The following is a 25,645-nucleotide window of genomic DNA, read 5'->3' on the forward strand; positions in this document are numbered from 1 at the left end:
GTTTTCCAAACCTTTTCTTTCAAGCTATGCTGATCTTTAGCACTTAAGTGTGTTTCCTGGAAGCAGCAGGAGTTTGGGTTCTGTTTTGAATCCAGCATGCTACTGGTGAATTTAGTCCATTAACACTTAGATACATGGATGTCTCTTGCTGCTATTTGGTGATAGTTTTGTGATTTTCTTCACTACCTTGTTTAGTTCTTCCTGTTCATTACTCTGATGGTTTAGATTTTAAGGCTTCTTGTAATATTTCTTGGAGTGAGGATTTAATCATAATGAATTTCTAAGATTGTGTTTTTATAAGAAGGTTCTTAACTTTCCCTCATAAAGGAAGGTGAGCTTTGCAGGATGAAGTATACTTGGTTCTTTTCCACCATGTTGTTGATATCATTCTCTCAAACCTAATAAATTTAAAAGGACATAAATAATATAACACATGTTCACATACAGGGCATGGAATTCAATAACTAAATGAAATGTGGGAAACTCACAAATATGTGGAAATGCACTTCTACATAACCAAAAGATCAAAAAGAAATCAAAATGGAAATTAAAAAATACTTTCAGAATAGTGATAATGAAGAAACTGCATGTCAAAATGTATTGAATGTATTAAAGGCTGTAGAGGGAAGTTTATAGCTGTAAGTGACTAAATTAATAAAGAAAATTCTATAATCAATAACCAAAAGGTCCACTTCTTTCTTTAGAATTTTTTTGAATATTTATTTATTTATGCATACAAGAACTGGGGTACAGGCCAGAGGTGTGGGAGTGAGAGGATTCACCAGAGGCAGAGTAGGGAACAGAACAGGCAGATTGACTGAAATACACTGCCAATGGGAGCCGTGGGCGAATCACGGGAGGTCTACTGTGCCATGTGGGTAGCTCCCTGGCCTGGGATCAAACTCATGCTGCAGTTGCTGTGGATAACTTCATAGGTTGTGTCTTAACTCCTTGTGCCACCAGGGAAGCCCAAAAGGTCCTCTTTAAATCAAAGGAAAAAGAGGAGCAAGCTAAATGCAAAACAAAGGAAGGAAAAAAATAAGTCAGAAATGAATGAAATAGAGAAAACTGACACAATACTTTAAAGTAAGTCAAATGTGTTCTTTTGAAAGTTCAATGAAACTGACATTTTCCAGTAGACACACTGTAGGGTAAATGATTTTCAGGCTTTTCTGTTCTCCTTCCATTAGCATTGCATGCCTGATGGAGGGCACCTAGATTTTGTTACATTGTTAAATTCAGATGTGTTTTTTACTCTTGTGGGCCATGGCTGCGGTATTGATATATTGGCCAAGAGAAGCAGAGGCAGGAGGGAGAAAAGGAAAGAGAACACCAGAGAGAAGGGCCAGAGAGCCCAGAAAAGAGTGAAAATTGGTAGGAGCTGGGAGGCCTGCCAGCCTCCTGGCCCCCTGGCATCCCTGCCTTCCATGCACCTGGTTGCTGCACTGCATGTAAAAGCTCAATAAAACCTGAGAAAGCCACTAAGGGCTCCATGGCTCTCCTTTACCTGGTCTGCTTGAATCAGAGAGAATCATAGAAAACCAGCTCTGTTCCTGTCCTGCCAGTACACACACTAAAAAAAAGGAAAAAAAGAATCAACCTTCAGGAATGTAGTGAAGGAGGGACTTTATGTGGCCGTACAAAAATAAAGAGAATTATAAAGAACTCTATGAAAAAGGATATGCCAAGTATTAGAGAATTAGATATAAGACAGATTCATAGAAATGTATCAACTACTAAAGTAGTTTAAGATGAAACAGGCAATCTAAACATACCTATAAAAATTACAAGATTGAATCAGTTTTTAAAAACTACCCACATATAAAGCTCTGGCCCAAATGTCCAAAAACTTCCAAAATGTAGAGGTGTTAAAACTACCCAATTCATTATATGAGGCCAAAATTGTTCAGATACTATTAGGGGGAAAGGATGTCCTGAGCAAATTCCATACAGGCTTTGTGGACTCCACCCCCACTGCATCAAGACACTGGAAACTACAAATCCCATGACCACCAAAGGGAGGGTTGCGAGGACCTGAGAGCAGAGTTAAGCAGCCATGTTTTCTGTTTAGCTATTTAACCAGCCATGTGAGCGGGGTTCTGCCTCTTGGCCTCAAGGTGCTAGGCTTTTAGCCAGCTATCAGCAGGTCATTTGGGATTCCAGGTCAGCAGAAGGGGTAGGACGCATTTACAAATTTATCTCCCTCCTTTTCTCCCTGAGTTATCCATTTCCTCATTTCCCCTTTCCTTGTAAATAAACCTTTGATTAACCTTTAGTGCATGCCTGCAGTTTAAGTCCCCTTTAAGCATGCAGGTGAGGACCCACAGTCAGGCAACCCATTTTATATTGGGGTTGCTCTGTAACAATACCAGAACAGATCAAGTTGTCACAAGAAAAGAAAACTGCAGGCCAATATCTCTTATGGATATAAGCTCAAGAAATACTCAACAAAATATAGTAAATCCAATCCAGCAACATATAAAAAGAATTATGTGGAATAACTATGTAGAATTTATTCCAAAAAATAAGTCTGCGTTAACATAAAATTCAATTACTGTAATACACCAAACCAATGTAATAAAAAAGAAAAACTCAAGCTTATTTCACAATGTGTTCTAAAGGATTTGACAAGAAGAGACTGGCAAGTTGGCAGCAAAGTGAAGACACCGGCCTCACCGCTGTTTTTTTTTTTAAAGAATTTCTTGCATTTTATTTATTTATCTATTTATTTATCTATCTATCTATTTATTTATTAATTTATACAAGTACTGGGTACAGTCAGAAGCACGGGAGGGCGAGAGAATTCACCAGAGCCAGAGCAGAGAACAGAACAGGAAGACTGACGAAACACACTGCTGAGAGGAGCAGCGGGCGTGGCAGGAGAGGTCTGCACACCATGTGGGACCCTCGCCTGGTGGCCAGGGATTGAATGGCACTGCAGAGGCTGCAGGGAGCCTCGCAACCCAGTGCTCAACCGCTGCGCCACTGGGGAGGCCCTCACCTCCTTCTTATATTCACACTAAATTACAGCAGAACAAATTCATAACCACTGAAGGATAAACAGATAAACCAACATTTGCAGAATGCGACATGAACAAAAGTCCAGCAGAGCAGGGTGGGGAAATCTTTAATTGAACTGTGTGTGCAGTGATACAGGGAATACAAATCATAAGAGGGACCCTCCACAGGGCTTAACAGGTCTCCACAGAGACCCTCCACAGTGGCTTAACCCACTTTGGGGACTTTGGAGATCCAGCACTGGGGACTTTGGAGGTGGGGCACAGAGTGGGGCTCCAGGACAGGGGATGCACTATTGGAGAACCACAGGGGCAGGGTGCAGAGTGATGACTGATGAAACTGATGCTCCCAATATAGAACAGCTGGAGCCCAAACTGGGGGGGGAAGAGCCAGATGGATTCACTTGCCTCTCCTCTAAGAGACTGTTCTTTGTAGTGAGAGGTTGTGATAGTCAAAACACAACTAAATACATCCACTAAATGGTTTATTATCAACTGGATTTTAACCCAGGAGAAAGCAACCCAGGCTAAAGCTGCGCAACAGAAAGCTCAATTTGTGTCCAGTGCTGAATTAAGTTCTCAAACTTAGCATAGGGGTTCAAGTTAGCATAAGTCTATTCAAGATATTTAGGGTGAGGAGTTGCCCTAGAGGAGGGGATCACTGTGGACCCCTCTCCACAACTCTGGTACCTACAGCACAGGAGGAAGCTTGAGTCCCTGACACTCACTGGAGCTGATTCTTCAGGCCTCCTGCCCTGGGTCCTCTCCCCCATTACTCCTTATCAGTGACAGTTCTCCTGTCACCCGAACAGGTATAAAGAGGGTGGTCTGCAATTTAACACTGGTATCTGCTATAAACACTACAATGGGGCCTCCCCGGTGGCGCAGCGGTTGAGTGCTGGGTTGTGAAGCTGCCCACAGCCTCTGCGGTGCCGGTTCGATCCCTGACTGCTCCCCGGCCACTAGAGGAGGGTCCCGCATGGCGCTCAGACCTCTCCTGCTGCCCGCTGCTCCCCTCAGCAGTGTACTTCGGTCCTTCTGCCTGCTCTGCTCCCTGCTCTGGCTCTGGTGAATTCTCTCACCCTCCTGCGCTTCTGACTGTACCCAGTGCTTGTATAAATAAATAAATGAATCTTAAAAAAAAAAAAAAGATAATGTTTCCCTTATTTGTTAAAAAAAAAAAAAAACACTACAATGAAGAGACAGAAGAACAAATCACAAATGATGGAGCAAACAACAACCAAATCCCCGAATTAAGCCTCAATCCAGCAGAACTGTAGTATCTGCCTGAAGAGGAATTCAAGTGAACAGTTATAACAACACCACTGAACTTGAAAAAAAAATTGCATGACGTAAATCAGGAACAGAATAAAGACGGAGAAAATATGATACTGTTATACAGTTAGATCAAAAATATTAACATTAAAAAATACAGGGGTTCAATAACAGATTAACACAAGTAATGGAGAAAATTAATGAACTCAAAAAGGGTAACATCAGAGAAAACACAAATAAAACAACTAGTGGAAAAAAATTTAAATGAAAATAGTGTAAGACCGGGAGAGTGTAGCCCCTGAACCATTCTTGGAAGTCAGGGACCGCACGATTCCCCTCTGGAACTGAGAGAGTGGGCTCCACAAACAAAGGTGAGCAGGACAGCGTGCACACAGAGCAAGGCTGCTGCAGGCCCCACACACCATTTTGGACTGAGTAGAGACAGGCAGAGATCCGCCATTAAGGTGAACTGTGGGCACTGGGAGAGTGCAGCCCCTGCACCAGTGTTGGAAGCCAGGGACCCCCATAATCCCCTTCTGGAACTGAGTAAATACAGAGGGAGGGGATCTTCAGCGCCCATCAACATATCCACAACATCACTACCCTTGTGGAGTCCACCATAACAGTGCTGGACTCATTCTGGCCACCAGTTCCCAAATCCCAGAAGAAGCACCCTAAAGCAATCCCTACAAGAACCAGCAGGACAATGTCTCAATGCATAGAACAAAGTAGAAAACAAACAACAGGGAAAAGGGAAAAAGAAACAAATAACCAAGCAAGTCCTCAGGGCAAGGATACACCACAAAAAGAAAATCAGCCACCAGAACTCAACAATGATGACTTGGAAGAACTTCTCTGCCTGCCAGATGGAGAATTTAAAATTGTCATGATTAAAAACATAAAGAAGATGAAAAAGGAAAAGAATGACATGAGAAATATAATTAATCAATTGAAGAATGAACTTGAGACCTGAAAGAAGAAAATGAAGGAAGATATAACCTATGAAGCTATCCGCAGCCACTGCAGCATGAGTTCAATCCCTGGCCAGGAAGCAGCCCACATGGCACAGCAGACCTGTCCTGACTCGCCTGCTGCTCCCCTCAGCAGTGTGTTTCAGTTGATCTGCCTGTTCTGTTCCCCACTCTGTCCCTGGTGAATCCTCTCACCCCCTGCACCTCTGGCCTGTACCCCAGTTCTTATATGCATAAATAAATAAATCTCAAAAAAAAAATACAACCTTCTGTCTCAAGAAAACACATCTATCAGTGAACAGAAGATTTAAATTGAAATGTTAAATAAGAAAATAACAGAATTGGAGAAAGCCATGGAAGTAGAATAGACTGAGTGCAAGATTGTATCAGTGATCTGAAAGATGCAACTGGGGGAAGACTCAAGATACAAAAATGATAGATATAAAAGGAAAAAAAATAAATACTTCAAGAATTATCCATGAGAAAAGGAAATATAAAATTTGTAGGCATCCCAGAAGGAAAAGAGAGAAAGAAGTTAACTGAAAAATTATTTAAATAAATAATAGAAGAAAGCTTCCTGAACTTGAAGAAGGAACTAATACAAATACAGGAATCTAAGAGAATGCCAATCCACCTACATGAAAGGAGACCTACAGTGGGACATACAGTAGTGAAACTTCTCAGAGTTAATGCAAAGAAAGAATAATAAAGCTGACAAGGGAGAAGAAACAGATAACCAACTGCTGCAGGGGGCCTTGTTGGCCCAGCCAGATAAGACACTGGCAAGCAGCTAAGAAAAAGGGCCTCACACTGTGGGGCTGAAGATCTAACATTCCTTTGCTTTTTGTTCTTGGTAATAAAAAAATTTATTAGAAAGTATATTAGGCAATAAATTATACATATCAGCAGACTGTAAGTAAATGGCACAGAAAAGTATCTGTTTAAAAATTATTTATTAAACAATTTGGCCCACTTGACAATGGGAGACAATTTATTGAACATGCCTGACAAGCATTACAACACAATAATTATAGTAGGTCCCTCTTTTGTCTTCTCTTGAAGTTTCTTGGGAAAGTTTTTAAATGAAGCTATTTGAGTTAAGGAGTTTCTAGGTAGAAAAAGTTCTGATAGCTGAGTAGCAGCCGGTCCTGGCTGAAGGCCATGCGAATAAGAAAAGTCTTTTGATGCTTAGGCTTTAGCTGATAGGGGTGTACTGGCAGCTATCCACTGTCTTAGGTAATGGTCTAGCTGAAATAATAGGTTTTAGTGTTAGGTTTGGTTTTTTATCTATTAACCTTGAAGGCTACTGTCTAGCTGAGACCCGTAGAAGCCAGGAGTCCATGGGAATAAAATACACTAATTGTTCCTGCTTTGCACATGATGATGTAAAAATGAATAAAGACCTGCTGAGTCTCTCGGCAGAAGATGCTTGCACCTCATCCAGTGTCAGTGTCTCCTCACTACCTCATCCCCTTCCCCTCAGCTCCTTTTGCTTCACCTAGGCCGTCTCCTCCTTTCAGGGACTCCTGACATGACATTTTACCGAAAGCTGGTCTCCAACAACCAACTCTGCACTTAGTTGTTAAATTTTCTAAGTTTCCTATAATCCAGAAAAGTTACTCAGCCTTTCTTGACCTTGATATTTTGGAAAAATAAAGATCAGATTTATGTAGAATTCTTTCAATGTGTGTATATCTTATGACTGGATTCATGTCAGAAAGGCATGGTGATAGTTTGTCATATTTGTGAAGTTAGCATAATCACTTGCTTAAAGTAGTCTTCACCAGGTTTTAACCATAAAACTGCTATTTTCCCCTTTGTAATTAATTATCTGGAGGCAGATATTTGGAAGGTACGCAAATATCCTGCTCCTTAATTTTTCCACTTAGATTTTAAGCATCTATTAATGATTTCCTAAATCCATCATTTATTTTACCTTTATTGACTTTCTACTTTAAGTACTACTAAAGTCCTCACCTCACTTAGCTAATTAATTAACTAATTTAATATCAGTATTGATTCGTGGATATTTGTTTCATTTAATGTGTTATAATTCATTACGGTCATTATTTTAATGCTCAGGATGAAATGTTTGGCCAGCAGGAAGCCAATTAAGCTTGTTTCTGTGTGGTTTTTATATGTCCCCATCAGTGTTTGAGTACTTTCTCAATTTCCAGAGTCAAAAGACACTCCAGGCTTATCTTGGACTTTCCGGGCTGCAGACAAGTCATTTCCCAACAAGTGTTGGTTTCTTTTAATGGGGAATCACATACAGAATCCAAGATCTTGGTACTACATATGCTATTGCTACTAATGGATAACTGCTTCTAGGCCCTTTTAATGGACAGAGTTGGAAAATATGTATATATGTGTATACACAGACATTCATATATGTGTATATATTTATTTGTAATTTATATAGGTACAACTATAAAGGTATACATGTACACAGGTGCATACATACACATATGCCTGCAGTTATTTTTGCATCTATCTATTAAAAACTATGATTTTGGGCCTCCCTGGTGGTGCAAGGGGTTAAGATGCAACCTATGAAGCTATCCACAGCCACTGCATTACAAGTTTGATCCCTGGCCAGGGAGCTACCCACATGGCGTGGCAGATCTCTCATGCCTCACCCACTGCTCCCCTCAGCAGTGTGTTTCGATCCATCTGTCTGTTCTGTTTCCCCCCTCTGTCTCTGGTGAATCCTCTCACCCCCCCCACACACCTCTAGCCTGTGCCCCAGTTCTTGTATGCATAAATAAATAAATCTTTTTTAAAAAAAAACTATGGTTTCAACCATTTTCTATCACACTCAAATAACACAAGGTATATTTCTATTTTATCCATTTCCACATGGAATTCCCTTTTCAGCGGTAGGAATCTGACTATGACTCCATTATCATATATCTACATATGGATTTGAATCCTTTCTCTGCTGCTTTACAAAGGATGTGACCTTGAACAAATACTGAACTTCTCCAAACTCTAATTTTCTCATCTTCCATAAGTTATAATTAATTTCAGGGGCTTGGTAGTTTTTAGAAACATAAATAAAAAATAAATAGCAATGGCTAGCATGTGATAAATGCCCAATAAATGTAATGCATTGTTATTATCAATATTATTATTTATTAATATTATTATTATCATCTTATTAGGTTTCATAATAACTATATGATCTTGCTTGATAGTCGTCATTTGAAAGTATAATGACTTAAGTAGGACAATTCTTATCTAGTATCCAGGTGTTCCCATTTATTTCCAGGGTTTTTCTTTCACAAAACTTTTCTCTAGTAGTTTGTAATAGGAATTAGAAACATCTATTTTGTTAATTATACTTAACAGAGTACATGTATTTTCTTTGCTTTTTAGTGAGGGAAAAAGAAGAGCAACCACAGACATGACTGCAATCAAATTTCAGCTCATATCACTGTCTCTTTTCCACAAGATAGTAGTACTGCATTAATAGCTGTCAACAGGCTTGATTACCCAGTGCTATTAGACAGCTGAGAATAATGAATTCAGGTGTCATCATATCAACCAGGATGTATAGAAATGTCCTTCTCAATTAAGTTTTGAACAGGTAATCCATATTTACTTTTAAATCTCCTACTAGCAATTAAAGGTCTTGAAATATAAACACCTACCAGTTTCAAAGGCTACAAAAATTATTAAAGAGTTTTATGTCTCTGTAAAGGGTGATAAGAATATAATGCTTTATTAACATTTTAACTGCTGTGCTCCTGTTTTTTTCATGTCTTGACAATTCTTCTCTTTACTCCTTTACTTGTGATTAATTAGAAGTAGTAAATACATCTTAGCTTTAAAATAGCACAGCTCTGGCCCTCCCTGGTGGCGCATGCAGTTGAGCGCAGCACTGTAAAGCTGTCTGCAGCCTCTGCAGTGCCGGTTTGATCCTGGCTGGCTGGGGCAAGAATCCCACATGGCGAGGAGACCTCTCCTGTCGCGCCCGCTGCTCCCCTCAGCAGTGTATTTCATCAGTCTGCCTGTTCTGTTCCCTGCTCTGTCTCTGGTGAATCCTCTTACCCTCCCGCTCATCTGACCTGTACCCCAGTTCTTGTATAAAAATAAATAAATAAAACAAAAATAAAATTGCAAAGCTCCTTTATTTAAAGCTGAAGTCTACTTTTTCCACTGACCTTTATTTGTATCTTGTGATATATCAGATACGGCTGGGAACTGGGACCACAGAGTAAAAGGCATAGCTTATTTCTTTACCTAGTTCATAATCTAGTGAACACAGTCTGCAGAAGTATTTGCAGAAAGAATTGTTACAGAGGGACAGCCCATTTTGGATACTGGAAATGTTCTACATGTGCTAATAACTGCTGTATTATTGGGGGGAATACGAGGCTCTGACTCTGAGGACAGGAGCCATGACTTAGCCACTCTTATATATCCAATGACTAGAGCATCATAGCTTCTCAAATAGCTAAATATGGGGGAGTGAACAAATACATAAATCATGAATAAATAAAATATTTCATAGTGTAGGCTAAGGGGGATCCTACCTACCACAAACACCAGAGAACTCCTACATGGAGGTAGTGAGGAAACTAAATAATAAACTCTGATTTCTCAGTGAGTTAATGCAAATAGGTTTTTAGCAATCAAGATTAGGTAGCTTTTTCATGTCAACCCACTCTCAGATAACAACCATAGACTCCAAAAATTAAAAAAAAAAAAAAAAAAAAAAAAACGATAATATAAAGACACACTAAAGGAATTAAAAGAAACTGGGAGTATATTTACATCTGAAAGAAGTAAATGGCACCAGGCAGTTTTCCTGTTTTGATGAAGTTTTTTGTTTGAGTCTAGGCCCTAGTCATAAATTGGTTGGTGATTACAATTCTGATGGAATATAGTTTTATCTAGAATATAGTCTTATTAGTTCAGAGAGTCATGGGATACAGTGTAGGGAGACCACACAGCTGGAATGTAAAGAGGGAAATTCTGAGGAGACAGTTTTGGGCACAGTGGGGAGAGGAGCATTCTGTAGATATGCTTCTTCCAAACCTCTGGCTGGCCCAGCATGTTTGCCTTCTCAATGTGCAGGCAAATGTGATGCTTTGGGAATTTTTGTGGAATTCCTGCAAATACTTGCTTTATGTTTAGCTATAATATGTAAAATGTTTATATAGAATGATGTTAGATGGAATTGCTTTTAACTGGGTGAGCTTTAGTACTCTAAAGTAGTGCATTAATAGATTTTTGTTTCATTATTATCATCATTGTTCATAAAGACAACCATTTTATAAAAAGAACCTCTATAAAAAGTCTCCAGCATCAGGGTCTCCCTGGTGACGCAGGGGTTCAGTCTCAGCACTATCAAGCTATCTGCAGCCACTGCAGCACGAGTTTGATCCCCAGCCAGGGAGCTAACCCACATGGCACAGCTGACCTCTCCTGTCTTACCCTCTGCTCACCTCAGCAGTGTACCTCAGTAGATCCGCATGTTCTGCTCCCAGTCCTGTCGCTGGTGAGTCCTCTCACCCTCCACACCTGTGGCCTAGGCCCAGTTCTGGTATGCACAAGTAAATAAAAATAATTAAAAAAAAATCTCCAGCATGTTTGCAGCTGGCAGCTGAGTGTGTTAGGGGAGGTACCATATTCCCTGCCCCATTAACACACCACCTTGGACTAGGTACCAGGAACAAGGTAGGAGGTGAGTGGTCAGGTGAAGTTATATAACCTGGAAGACCAGGGGGGAAGAGGGAAGTTGCACACTTGCTTCTCCAGCTTTGATTTGTACCCAGGACTTGGGGTGACTTGGAGAAGATGCATGGAGGAGAGACATGTTAGAGACACTTGGAAGAGACAAAGAGGTGACAGAACATGGGGATGTTGACAATGGCAGCCATTACCTTGATTCATATTTTTATATCTCTCCTTTTGTCCCAGACTTGCTTGGCCGATTTGCTCCCTTCTTACTATTCCCTGCCGAAAGGCACCATGGACTTGTGGCATGCTCTCAGCCTCAGCAGCCCAGCTTCAGGCCCACCCTATTGGTTGGGCATTTGTCCAAGAGGGAATAGGTACTTTGGGGTGTTTAATTGGGAAACTATTAGCAATATCCTTTCCTCTCTTCTATTTCTATACACACTAACTAAAGATATTTTGCACTGAGAATCTGCTTTCTTTTTTATGTGTTGGATGGCAGTACCCTGTTTTAGAGAGTGCACCCTCATGGGTTGGTGTCTCTGGTGTCCCTTGATCACAAACTAATAACTGCAGAGTTGTGTTACATGAAAGGATGGAAAATATTTTATGTTTATTAGAAATATTTACTTGAGGAAGCAAGGAATTTGGCAAGCAAACTTGATATTTAAATGATATTTCCTGTGACATTCCACAGGGCTCAGTAGATAATCTAGAATCTCAACTAACCATTGCAAACTACTATCAAGAAATACTTAGTGTTCCAGTGATGAAGCATATTATTTAGGACTTGAAGACTATTTTCTCAGAATAGTACCACACAGTTCTAAAATGTTCATCTCTGGTAACCTCTCATAGAATAGCTGAGAGGTAAAACCATGCTAACATGGACCAAAGAGACTTATCCGGTCACAACACGCTCTTTGCTAATCTTTGTTATTGGAGATTCAAGCCAGAATGCAAAGGGAGAGACATAGAGTTCCCATCCAGCAGGTATAAGACCCCACTCCCACATAGCTCTGGTGTTCCATTTCAAGTAATGATCCTGTTCTTCCTTGTTTCATAAGGAAAGCTCTGAAATTGCATTAAAATACCTTAAGTATAATTATGAAATATTTCAAAAGACCAATAACTTTGCTTAACACAATCTTTTTCTTAAAGATTTACTTATTTATGATACAAGAACTGGGATACAGGCCAGAGATACAGGGAGGGTGAGAGGATTCACCAGAGACAGAGTAGGGAACACAACAGGCAGACTAACTGAAATACACTGCTGAGGGGAGCAGTGGGCAAGTCAGGAGAGTTCTGCTGTGCCATGTTGGTAGCTCCCTGGCCAGCTGGGGATCAAACTAGTCCTTTGGAGGCTGCATATAGCTTCACAGTGTGGTGCTTAACACCTTGCCCACCAGGGAGGCCCTTAACACAAACCTTGACATAAAAGATGACAGAGATTCTGCAGGGATGGGGGAGGGAGGGGATCAAAACAGGGAGGGAAACACAGGGACTGTGGTGATGGTGCACTGGTGAATTGGTGGTGGGAATTTTTACGGGGACTACACCTTAGAGGAGAAAGCACACATTGTATAAAAATGAACAATGATGTAAATATATATATATATAAATTATCTATAAAAAAGATGATCTTAATTTAATGGTTGATACATATTTCAAACTATACACTGAAGCCAGAATTTTTTAAAAGTACTTTGGAAACCAAAAACAGTGAGGAGAAGTTTTGGGAATAGGTTTTATGCTTCTATTTGGTATTTGGAGGGAAAACTGTAGGTCTCTACAGCCCACCTAACCATCAAATACTGGCTCATTCCAGTTAATAAACATTGAAAAATCTACCTATAAAATGTTAGATTTACCTACCTACTAAAAGTTCACTGAATTTTGATCTTTGAAGACATCACTCTTCTGAAGACAGTATTGGAAGAACATTTCATTTCCTGGTAACTCATTCTTAAATCTGTCCTTTTCATTGTCTGCCAAAAAACTAATAATAAATTGTTAAATATCTAAAATTACTTTCCCTATTGTAACAAACAATTTTCAGGTGTACATTTTGCTCCTTATTGGAAGGAGACACATTTCCGGTCTACTTTTTTTTAAAATAAAGATTTATTTACTTATACAAGCACTGGGTACAGTCAGAAGCGCAGGAGGGTGAGAGAATCCACCAGAGCCAGAGCGTGGAGCAGAACAGGCAGACTGACGAAGTACACTGCTGAGGGGAGCAGCGGGCGCAGCAGAAGAGGTCTGCGCACCATGTGGGACCCTCGGCGGCGGCCAGGGATGGAACCGGCACTGCAGAGGCTGCGAGCAGCCTCACAGCCCAGCACTCAACCACTGTGCCACTGGGGAGGCCCTCCAGTCTGCTTTTTGCTTCTTATTGTAAGGGAACTAAAGTTTTGATGTCATCTCAAAAAAAAAAAAAAAATTAAAAGATGTGTTTGTGTAAGTTGTCTAGTCAAAAGAGATGATAGTGTAACAGCCATTATAATATCTTACAACGTAGAGGTTAAAAACTAGGATGTAGTAACTCTAAATGCAAGTAAGGTAAGGTGTGTGGGTTTGGGAATGAAAAATGTATTGAAGGTGGGTATTCTGAAGGTCCTTAAGATAATTTAATGTAGGAAGGGTAGATGAAATGGTATTAAAAAGAAAGCAAAGGAAAGTATTGAAGGTCTGAGAGAGATTTTTTAAAAATATTTTATTTTATATAATTCTTACCTCTTTTTCATCTTTGCACAATGTATGCATTTTCATTTTGGTTATATTCCCCTTACAATTGCACCACCCCCTTATTTTGACTCTAGTCCTTCCTTTCCCCGCTGCTCCCTCCTCCCTCCCAGAGAGATTTTGGTAAAAAAATTTGTGTGCTCAGGTGAATTACTATGAAAGATTCTGTTAACTTGAATATCAGCAGTGCACCTATGTAACACCAAGCATTAGTCCTTTTTATATATAAAAATTAAGGTATTCTAAAACTGCTTTCACTAGTTTCTTATAACAAATTAAAGACTGTTCAGGTAATCTAAAAATCTTGGTGCTCTTCTACCCTCAGGTCACCTGCAAAAACCCTTATCATATCAGCATTGCTGAGCCTTGTCAAAGCAATAGATCTGTTATAGGACAGGGAGAGGGGCAGCCCAAACCCTGCAAACCTGCCTATTCTAAATGGGTTCTGCCATCCGCCACATCAACACAAAACATATGACTTTAATGGGAAGGAACTTTAATAAAACTAGGAAACAATACAGGTAAGGCAAAGAGTCTAGTTTCTAAATGAAGCACCCAAAGTTACCCGTCCCCTCATGGGTAAAAGTCCATCCATATGGGAATGGCCCAGAACAAGGCCCCAAAGCCTGCTGCAAGTCTAAAGCATCTTCCAGTGGGGACCCACAGAAAAGGGTCAGAAACTACCAGACAAGCCCGGAAGGAAAAGAGCAAAATCAACATCAAGATAAAAGCTGCCCTTGTCACCTCCCCACGGGTCTCACCCACATCTGTGTCACCTAGTCCATGACCAAAAGACAAGTGCAGTTTCTTCATGTGTCTCTAGGCTCCATGCGTCTCCTCCAGGTCTCCTAGCTCCATCCTGCTTCCTTCCTCAGTCTCTTCTGCCACTTCTCCTCTTCCTGCTCAGCTCCACCCTCCCTTGGGTGGGGCAGGGAACCTCCCCCTTTCCTGGGGACCACCCTTTTACAGATCTACTCTTAAAAATCCTCGTCACTCTGAGTAATTGTTTTGTAAAGATCTATAAGTTTGTTCTATGACTATTCATTCTGAAATAGTAAAGTTTTTGTCTTAAGGGGGCTCTTAAGATACCTAATAAAATTGTTTTTCATTGTGAGAAACAAACATGTCAATTTGAGTATATTGATAACTCATAGGAAGTATTCTCATAGGATTGTTACACCTTTTCAACATAAATGTAACTAATGAGGTTGTTCTAAAATACATAAGAGGGCCTCCCCTGGTGGCACAGGTGGTTGAGCACAGCACTGTGAAGCTGTCTGGCTGGTGAGAATCCCACATGGCGCGGCAGACCTCTCCTGACTCGACCACTGCTCCCCTCAGCAGTGTATTTCGTCAGTCTGCCTGTTCTGTTCCCCGCTCTGTCTCTGGTGAGTCCTCTCACTCTCACACGCATCTGGCCTGTACCCCAGTTCTTATATGCATAAATAAGTAAATCTTAAAAAATAAATAAATAAAAATAAAATACAGAACACTTTCTAAAACCTAAAAAGCCAGTCAATTATAAAAGGGCTAAAAAGAAGTTACTCAAAAGCCAAAAAAATCCCACATCATTTCAGACTAAATTTGCTGAGGCTATGAAAAGGTATACTAATCTAGCCCAGAAGAAGCCAAGCATTTTAGCAGACTCCTTCATTAGCCAGCCTTGCTCTGACATCAGGTGCAGGCTCCAGAGACTAAATCAAGGGCGACTAGTGAAAGCCATTCACAAGTTCACAAACTCGAGACTAATACAAGAGAGGGCAAGGTGACTCTGGGGATTCATTCCATGAGTTTACACCAGATATACGCAGAAAGCTGCAAAAACTTAGGCATGGGACCCCAAACTCTGCCACACCAGCTTTTAGAAGTGGCTTTTAAAATCTTTAATAACAGGGACAAAAGTAAAGGGTTAAAAAGGGAAAGTAAGTTGTGACGAGGGTGTACAGGCAGGCTCCATTAATAGGCGCCGCCATTGCCAGCACCCTGCAGACCCAGGCTTCCCCAGGCTCAGAGAGACAGAAGACTAACCAGCCTGGAAGAAAGAATGGAGGAGCTTCAATGGCCCCATGAGACAGGTACAACATCTGGGCACTGGAGCAGGAAAGGCACACTGAAAGGAAGATGCAGGAGGCCAGAATGCAAAAGCCCACCAGGGGGCCCACCTGGGGGCAGGAATGCAGAAGCCTGCCTGGAAAATTCAGACAATGAACCTCTCCCAGCCCTTGAATCTTTTCACTGCCTTGCAAATCCAGTCTCCCACCTGACTTCTCCTTACCCTATAAAAGCCTGCCTCCCCCTGACAACATGCCTGGCTTCAAGGACCCCCACCTTGGGTCCATTAATTCCACCTGGGGCGCAATAAATTTTCCCTTCCTTTGAGAAAGCTTGGCCTGGCTCTTTACCGCACCAAACCTTTCACACACAACTCAGAAATCCACTTGGGCAGTGCCTGAGGTACAAGCAGGACGGCCACTGGAAAAGGGATTGTCCCCTTCTCTGAAGGTAGTAGCCACCAGACCCCAGCCTGTTCCTCCTGGATGACCAGTGACACCTCCTGGATGACAAATGATGGGGCCCAAGGATGTCGCCAGCTCCCCAGCTGACCATCTCCATGGCTGAGCCTGGGGTAACCCTGGATGTCGCAGGTAAGAATATTAATTTTCTGATTGCTACGGGAGCCACTTACTCTGTACTCACCCAGCATTCCGGACCCACCTTCCCCTCCTCACAAAATATAATAGGAATGGCCTTAGCAAAATCAAAGGGCACTGGATCTGCTTACTGCTGCCCAAGGAAAAACATGTCTATTTACAGGACAAAACACATGATTCAGTAACTATTTTTTTTTTTTATTTCTGATCCTCTTCAACCTACATATAGGACTAGCTCTTTTTATATTTAACTATTTTATATAGTTTTGCTTCTAAGGGACGACAGTTTCCTGCAAACTCCCCTTTACATGACTGGTGCTCCTGAACACTTGGAATTGTCTTCATCCTGTAGCCCCAAAAGGGCCAAATGACTGTCCATGTTACCGAGGGCCCTTATACTTCTCACTCTTCTCTTTAAACCTTAACACACACAATCTCCTAATTAAATGTGTTTCTTCTAACCTGGGGGAGCTCTTCAAGTTTAAACTCCTCCTCCAAGCAAAAAACAGCTGATCTACACAAGAGAAACAGCCTGTCCAGATGCCCCAACCCTTGCCTCCTTCTGAAACCAGCAACAATGGGCAGCTCAGGGACTAGTGTTAGGGAGACCATATCCCAGGCCCATGTAGGTAGGGCCAGCAATGTGTCCCACTGCAGCAGGAAGCAGCTACAGAAAATGAACCTCCTCCCTCCAATTCCCCAAAAGATTTCGGGCCAGATATGGTGGAGTGGGGGTGGGGGGATGATGGGGTACAGGAATAGAAAAAAACTGAAAAGGAGGCACCACAAGACCAGAATGAGGGGGGTAGGGGTAGAAGAGATTAGCATAGTCATGGACACAGCTATGGAAACCAAGATCCTTAGGTCCCAAAGCCTAGATTACAAAGCATAACTCCCAAGCAGGGATCAGACTGCTATAGGGAGTGTCTGGAGCACAGGCCCAAGGGTAAAGATAGGGAGATTGAGCCCTTGTGGAATCTCCTGTCCCTTTCAGATTCTGCATAGTTATCCAAAATCAGCAACTAACCTGAAGGCTCACAAGGAGTGACCCCTCCCAAACTGAAGACTATATCAGTACAGTCTCTGCACAGGCTCGGGGCAGCACTCCCTCTGCCCACCTGTGCCTATGCAGGTGCCTCTTCACCCACTCTCACCCAGGTTTTCTCACCCAGGTGAGAAACCCAGGTTTCTCACCCGTGACCTGTCCCATGCCGGGGCTTCTCCTCACTGACCTCCCTCAGAGGAGGCCGCTCTCCTCAAAGCCATCCGCCTGCAACTACACAGGCCTCTCTCAGAAAACCTGTCCCTCTCTGGGCAGCTCTTCCTACCTGCTTGTGTCTATGCAAGTTTCCTTTATTCCTCCATCCCTTTCCCTAATAAACCTGCTCTTTAAATATAACTAATGTCTCTGCCACGTGGAGAAACTCGCCTGGGAAACTCACCGAGTGCTGCTGAAAGGGGAGCTCTGGTGAAAACTTTCCCAGAGTGAACCTGATGAGGTTTTTGGAGTTAGTGCTGGGTCCTTGGGTTCACTCTGGGAAAGGTGTCAGCAGAGCTCCCCTATCAGTGGCACGCGGCGAGTTTCCGCGGGTGAGTTTCTCCACGAGACAGAGACGGTAGTTATATTTAAAGAACAGGTTTATTAGGGAAAGGGGCAGCTTTGCTGAGAGAGGCCTGCGTGGTTGCAGGTGGGCGGCCTTGAGGAGAGCGGCCTCCGCTGAGGGAGGTCAGTGAGGAGAGGCCCCGTCATGGGACAGGTCACGGGCAGGCAGGAAGCCTGGGTGAAAGTGGGTGAAGAGGCACCTGCATAGGCACAGGTGGGCAGTGGGAGTGCTGCCCCGAGCTTGTGCAGAGACTGTACCCATGTAGTCCTTTTCTGTTTGGAGGGGGGGGGGTCACTCCTTGTGAGCCGTCAGTTGGTTGCTGATTTTGGATAACCACGCAGAATCCAAAAGGGACCAGAGATACCAGGATGGGCAGTGGAGATTCCCGAATGGGCCCAATTTCTATATCTTTCCCCTCAGGTCTGTGCTGCACTCCCTATAGCATCTGATCCTGCTTGGGTCTCATGCCTTGTGATAAGGCCCTGGTGCCAAAGGGTCACGACCTCTACAGCTGGGTTAATGGTCATGTTATTTCCCTCTACCCCCATCTCCTTGTGAGTCAGGTTCTAGGCTTGAGGTACCTCCTTTCCAGTCTTTCTATTCTTGGCCTCTATCAAACCCAAGGGCCCCCGCACTCCAAACCCATTGACTCCCAAAAACCCCATCACTACAAAGCTATCCACAGCCTCTACAGTACGACTTCAATCCCTGGCCAGGGAGCTACCCACATGTCACACCAGACCTCTTCTGTCTTGCCTGCTGCTCTCCTCAGCAGTGTATTTCAGTCTGCCTGCCTGTACTGCTCCCCAGCACTCTCACCCCCTGCACGTCTGATCTGTACCCCAGTTCTTGTATGCAAAATAAATAAATCTTAAAAAAAAAGAAAAAACGAATACACATGGTCAAAGTTTTAAAATGAGAATCAAAAAATTTTAGTGTCTATTACTGTCTTTGTCCTCCGGAGGGTTGATTATAAATAGCACCTATATAAATTCTAATAAAAAAATTCCCAATTTTGAGATTGCGATCTAAAATTTTGGTAATCAAAAACCAGTTCAAAACTTAATGGTTGAATATAAAGCATGCATGCTTTAAGGTTATAATGTTGGGTATCAATACTTATGTTTCAATGTCTTCATTTTAAAAAGGAAGTGCACAGTATTCAAAAAAAGAGTAATTGACTGAGTCTACATCAAAGAAGGTAAGTTTGCATTTTGATGATTATACCTAACGTTCTATTGATAAAATTCTGTTCCAGGAAAAGCCCCAATTGACTTCTCTCTTTCCCCTTGTCCTAGCAAAAATTTCAAGATGACGTCTATAGCCTCAACTGCAAGTTACTTAGCAGTACTGAGTTCCTCACAGGTATGTAGGAAATGTACATGATGTTAAGTCTCTCTGATTTTTCTTGCTTTTCATCAATCTAACTAGTGCTTGCCTAAGAATGAAATTTGGTTTATGGGATTGTTACAATTTGCAACTCTGGAATTTTAATTTAAAATTCCAGTCCTAAAAAAACCTAAAAACTACAATTGGTGGGCCTCCCCTGGTGGTGCAGCAGTTGAACGCTGGGCTGCAAAGCTGCCCTCAGCCTCTGCAGCGCCGGTTCCATCCCTGACCACCAGTGAGGGTCCCACATGGCGTGCAGACCTCTCCTGTCCTGCCCACTGCTCCCCTCAGCAGTGTATTTCGTCACTCTGCCTGTTCTGTTCCCCTCTCTGGCTCTGGTGAATTCTCTCACCTTCCCGCGCTTCTGACTGTACCCAGTGCTTGTATAAATAAATAAACAAATCTTTTTAATAAAAACCCAAAACTACAATTGGCATCTCTCTCTTAAATTTGTTCTCTTATCATTTTGTAAATAGTGGCCAAATTTTGGGCCTCCCCGGTGGCTCAGAGGTTGCGTGCTGGGCTGCAAAGCTGCCTGCAGCCTCTGCAGCGCTGGTTCGATCCCAGGCCACTGGTGAGGGTCCCACATGGCATGCAGACCTCTCCTGTGACGCTCACTGCTCCCTCAGCAGTGTATTTCATCAGTCTGCCTGTTCTTCTTCCCACTCTGGCTCTGGTGAATTCTCTCACCCTCCCATGCTTCTGACTGTACCCAGTGCTTGTATGAATAAAAATTTTTAAAAAATAGTGGACAAATTTCATATAAAACTAAGGTTCTACTAAGTTTAACAATGAGAATTTGTTAAATAATTAAAATCACTTTCTCTAAAATCATTGAGCTTGCAGGTTTACTTTTTGCTTCTTATTATAAGAAAACTAAAATTTAATGCATCTCACCTAAAAAAAAAACCTATTAAAACGTGTGTTTATGAATGAGTTATCCAGTACAAAGGAATGATAGCATAACAGCTCTTACAATGTGTTACAATCTAAAAATTAAAAACAGGATGTCCTAACTGTAAATGTAAATAAAGTGAGTTGTGTTAAGGAATGTATTTGAAATGGATATGTTGAGGGTATTTGGAAACATTGGTGTCAAAATAAAATGGCTAGCTTTAAAAAGAAATGGTATAAAAATAGGAAGGCAAAAGAAAGTGTTGAAGGTCTGACAGAGGTATCTGAAAAAAATGTTAGGTGCGCAAATGACTTGCTATAGAAATATTTAAGTTTGGTATCAGTAGTGTACTTATGTAAAACCAAACCTTAATTTTCATCTGTAATAAGGACTCAAGTATTCTTAAACTGTTCTCACTATTTTTGATAACAAATTAAGGACTGTTTACGTAATCTAAAATCTTGGTGCTTTTTTACCCTCAGGCTATGAGAAAAACTCTTTTCCTATCAGCACTGCTAACCCTTGTCAAAGAAATAGCTCTGTTCTTTAAAATCCTTATCACTGAGTAATTAAGTATTTTATAAAAATCTGTAAATCTGTGAATCCTATGACAACTTCCTTGATACCAAAAATTCTAAAAAATTAAAGTTTTTGTCCTAAAAGGACTCCTAAGACAGCCGATAAAAGGGTTTTCCTTTTTTAAAAAAACAAATTGAGTCAATCTGGATATACTGATAAAATTCATAACACATTAAATGAGTCTTCCTTCCTGTTCCTCTGTTGGGACAGGACATCATAACCAAATTCCAAAATAACAGCCCACAGGCTCTTCTAGCCACTGCTACAAAAGGTAGAAATAATACAGGAGCCCAAGTTGTCAAACGTTATATTTGACTAATAGAACCTTACATTCATGTCTCTAAAGACAACTATTCTGCATTAATTCAAGCCTCGGCCCAAACAGGGTAAACTGTGAAGCATGTTAAAAACTCACTGCCATTGCGGCATGGGAATCCCATCACAAATAAAAGCTGATAATGGACCTGGTTACATCTCCAAAGCCCGTAACTCTTTCCTGCTACAAACTATATTAAACATGTGCTGGCGTCCCTTGTAGCCCTACAAGACCAGCTACAGTTAAAAGAGCCAACAGACTCCTTAAAACACAACTTATTAAACAAAAAGCGGGAATCTAGAGAGCAAGTTGCCCCCACGGGAACAAATACATCAAGCTCTATTTACTGTAAACTCCCTAAATCGCCATCCCTCCGCCCTAACAGCTGTGCGGGCATCTCACTCCTGCTGAGCCTGGACGAGACCTGCGGTTGGCACCGACCCCGCGGCCAGGACCAGACCGGCCGGGCCTGTCCCACCCCTGACCCGGGATGGGGGCGCTGCTGTCTGTCCCCGCGGGCACGGGCTGCGCGCCCTGACCAGGAGTTGGGTCCACCAGGGGTGAACCCCGCTCCGGAGACTCACCCCAGCGCCGGCTCCGCGTCTCCCCACAGCCCCAGGGCGCGGGCGGGGACCTGGGCAGCCGCACCCGCCGGTGCTTCCCGCGCCCGCTTTTTCTCCCCAGCTCACCGGCTGCCCTTTGGCTGTTTGTAGGTGTAAGGAACATATGACGCTTACAAGTAAAATTGAAAACATGAAGATGGCTGCGAGCGCTGTGAGTGAAAGAGGCTGAGGCACACGCTGAGCGGGAAAGACTGATACAGGAGACGGTGCCAGGGCCTAAGGGCGTGGGGGGGGGGGGGGGGCGGATAAAAGGAGCCGCCACCTGAAGCCAACTCAGCGTTCCAGTCCTTGGCTGGGAGCAGAGGACTCGCTGAGGCTGCTCTTGCGGAGCCCAGCTCTGTGGCAGGCAGGCTGCGCCTCCCATGCTGTCTCTTAACATGGTTCAGGCATTGGGGGAGACTCCTGAGAAGAGGGGAGTCCCTGTGCTCCCCTGAAGAGGGAAAGTTGCACTTCCCAGAAGAAGGAAGTTCTTGCACTTCCCAAAGAAGACCTGAACTAGGGAGTCTCCATGGCAACGCCTGCTAATGCTCTCCTCTTTGTTCTTGGTTAGTGCAGAAGTAAGTTAGTTATTAACTGGCATGTGAAAACCTAATTCGGACCCAGGTGACAATTGGCTTACTGTTCTTACGCATGAACTATCACAAAAGAAGTAAAAATTGTTAAAGATATAGTTAGGAAAGAAATGTTTCGGCCCTGAGAACTATGGAGAACAAGCTGCCCTGAACCAGCTGTGCTTGGAAACCTTAGCCTAACCTGGGGGTACCTGTTTACCAAACAATACATCTCCTGGTGTATGCGAAAGGCCAACAGTTTGCAGGGTGTGTGGAGGTTAGGAATTTCTAGTTAAGAGTTAGACTTCAGTAGAACTTACATAGATTTGATGAGTTGTTTTAGATCACTTTGAAGTAATTGATAATAGGCTAGATGAATTGAGTACTAGAGAATGGGTTGATTTTAGTAATATAGCATAACAATGGACTTTCATGTCCACTCTGAAATTAGGAAAGCTTGACAGGATGATTGATTGTTACTGAACATTGTACTGTCTTAGACAATTGATTATGTTAGAAAAAGAGTTGTACCTAGGAGAGTAATTGTCCCTGTTGATTTTCTTAATCAGATTAAAGAAGTGTCCTTTTGTAGTATGAGATCAAGAGGGTCTTTGTATATTCATGAGAAAATATGTAATGATTGTCTTTGCTCTGCTTCAATGCTTACGCTGATGTAATCTCACCGCTCGCCTTAAGGTATAAAGACCTGCTGAGACCCTCAGTAGGAGATACTTGCACCAGAGAGGGTGTCTGTGTCTTCTTCACTTCTACCTAGTTCCACTTCCCCTCAGTCCTCCGAGAGAAAACTTGGCCGACGCTGTCCTCTCCTCTCTGAGGCCCCTGACACACCTTCTAGCTGGAGCTGGTCTCTAGCAAGATATCATCTCACACCAGTGAGAACGGCACATATTAAAAAAACTAGCAACAACAAATGTTAGCGAGGATGTAAAGAAAACAGAACTCTCCTGCACTGCTGGTGGGAGTGCAAACTGGTCCAACCACTATGGAGAGCTGTGTGGAGATTCCCCAACCTAGGAAAGACAGAGCTCCCATATGATCCAGCAATTCCATTCCTAGGTATTTACCCAAAGGACACACAAATATCAATTCCAAAGAGCACCTGCTCCCCTATGTTTATAGCAGCACTATTTACAATAGCTAAGCTTTGGAAACAACCCAAATGCCCAAAAATAGATGACTGGATCAAGAAGATATGGTACATATACACCATGGAATATTACTCAGCATTCAAAAAAGATAAATACATGCAATTTGCAGCAACATGGATGGAGCTGGAAGGGATCATGCTCAGCGAAATAAGCCAGAAAGAAAAAGAAAAATACCCAATGGTCTCACTCATAGCAAGAATCTAGAAAACTTAAATAAGGGACCAGGAAAAAGAATAACTATAAGAAAGAAAATATTGGGCCTCCTCTAGTGGCACAGCGGTTGAGCGCTGGGCTGTGAAGCTGCCCGCAGCCTCTGCAGCACCAGTTCGATCCCCAGCCACAGGCGAGGGTCCCACATGGCGCGTCAGACCTCTCCTGCCAAGCCCGCTGCTCCCCTCAGCTGTGTATTTCTTCGTCAGCCTGCCTGTTCTGCTCCCCGCTCTGACTCTGGTGAATTCTTTCACCCTCCCACGCTTCTGACTGTACCCAGTGCTTTTATAAATAAATAACTCTTTAAAAAATAAAAATAAAGTTAGAACTAGAATGGTAATTAAAAAAAAGAAAAAAAGAAAGAAAATATCAAAATCAACAAACAACTATGAACCAGAGACATTCTATGGGGGGGGGGTGGGGAAAGGAGGGCTTGAGGTCAAAATAAGGGGGTTGTAATTGGATGGGGAATATAAAAATAAAATTTGAATTAAAAAAAATAAAGATGTGAAAGGAAAAAAAAAAAGTAGCAGTGTCCACAGTCTCTGCAGTGTGGGTTTGATTCCTGGCTGACCAGGAAATACCTACATGGCGTGGCAGACCTGTCCTGTCTTGCCTGCTACTCTCTTCAACAGTGTTTTCAGTCTGTCTGCCTTTCTGCTCCCTACTCTGTCTTGTGAATCCTCTCATCCTCCCATGCCTCTGGCCTGTACCCTAGTTCTTGTAAGCATGAATAAATCTTAAAAAAAAAAAAAAAGAACCTAATGAGCACAAGGAGGTAGGGGTAGAGGGGATTAGCGTAAACCATTAACCCAGTTATAGAAAGCAAGACCCTTAGGCATCAATGCCCAGATCAGGAGGCACAACACCAGAAACTATGAGACTGCTATAGGGAGTGTAAAGAGCACAAACTATCCATCCACAAGGGTGAGCCCCTCCCTGAAGAGGATAAAACCTTATGCTACCCCCACAAAAGGGCAGCATTCCCTCTGCCCACCTGTGACTATTCAGGTGCTTCCTTCCACCAAATCTCTCCCTCCACATAGCAGCAGCCTCCTGCCTGCCTGTGACCTGTACCTGCTGGGACTTCTCACTGACCTCCCTCAGCAGAGGCAGCTCTCCTCAAGGCCACCCGCCTGCAACCACGCAGGCCTCTCTCAGCAAACCTGCCCCTTTGGGGACAGCTCTTCCTGCCCGCTTGTGTCTATGCAAGTGTCTTTTACTCTTCTGTCCCCTTTGCTAATAAACCTGCTCTTTAAATAAAACTAATGTCTCTGCCGGCTGGAGAAACTCACCCAGGAAACTTGCCGCCGGCCTCTGAAAGAGGAACTCTGGTGAAACCTTTCCTAGAGTGAACCCAAGGACGCTGCACTCCAAATCCAAAACAACATCATCATAACTCTAAATGTAAATAAAGTGAGTTGTGTTAAGGAATGTATTTGAAATGGCTATGTTGTGGATATTGGGAAACACTGAGTGTCAAAATAGAATGGCTAGCTTTAAAAAGAAATGGTATAAAAATAGGAAGGCAAAAGAAAGTGTTGAAGGTCTGAGAGAGGTATCTGAAAAAAATGTTATGTGGTCAAATGACTTGCTATAGAAATATTTAAGTTTAGCATCAGTGTACTTAGGTGAAACCTGAAAAGGAACTGCTAAGCAAATAAATCTTTCCTGCTAAAGGGTCTTAGGCCTAGTGCAGTAAATAATGCAAATGCCATTATAAATAACAAGTTTGCTTTTTTGATAAACCTTTCCTTAGGGACCTTTCCATCTAAGTTTTAGCTTATCTAAATGAGGTTACATTGTAACAAGGTCAGATAGCTGGCCAAGCTGATTTTTTTTAAAGATTTATTTATTTATGCAAGAGCTGGGGTACAGGCCAGAGATGGGGGGGCGGGGTGAGAGGATTCAACAGAGACAGAGTGGAGAACAGAACAGTCAGATGGACCTAAGTACACTGCT

The 25,645-nt window shown here is 42.5% G+C and overlaps 1 long non-coding RNA gene across 4 annotated transcripts in view; it reads right to left on the bottom strand.

Moving 5' to 3' along the window:
- Positions 1-704: 704 nt before the first annotated feature.
- Positions 705-25,645, bottom strand: part of LOC119251993 (uncharacterized) — a 35,573-nt gene continuing 10,632 nt past the window's right edge. Inside the window, exons 1-5 of one of the 4 annotated variants that reach the window (XR_008553067.1) lie at positions 21,715-21,952; positions 12,827-12,950; positions 10,717-10,811; positions 1,508-1,573; positions 705-1,010 (exon numbers count right to left, since the gene is read on the bottom strand). This is a non-coding gene — a long non-coding RNA (uncharacterized LOC119251993). Of the gene's footprint in view, positions 1,011-1,507; positions 1,574-10,716; positions 10,812-12,826; positions 12,951-21,714; positions 21,953-25,645 lie in introns of those variants that run through there. The other 3 variants (XR_008553069.1, XR_008553066.1, XR_008553068.1) reach the window with 3 other exon arrangements.

Source organism: Talpa occidentalis, unplaced genomic scaffold (assembly GCF_014898055.3).
Source record: "Talpa occidentalis isolate TD23 unplaced genomic scaffold, MPIMG_talOcc4v2.1 talOcc4.2, whole genome shotgun sequence".
In the NCBI taxonomy this organism is placed as follows: domain Eukaryota; kingdom Metazoa; phylum Chordata; class Mammalia; order Eulipotyphla; family Talpidae; genus Talpa; species Talpa occidentalis.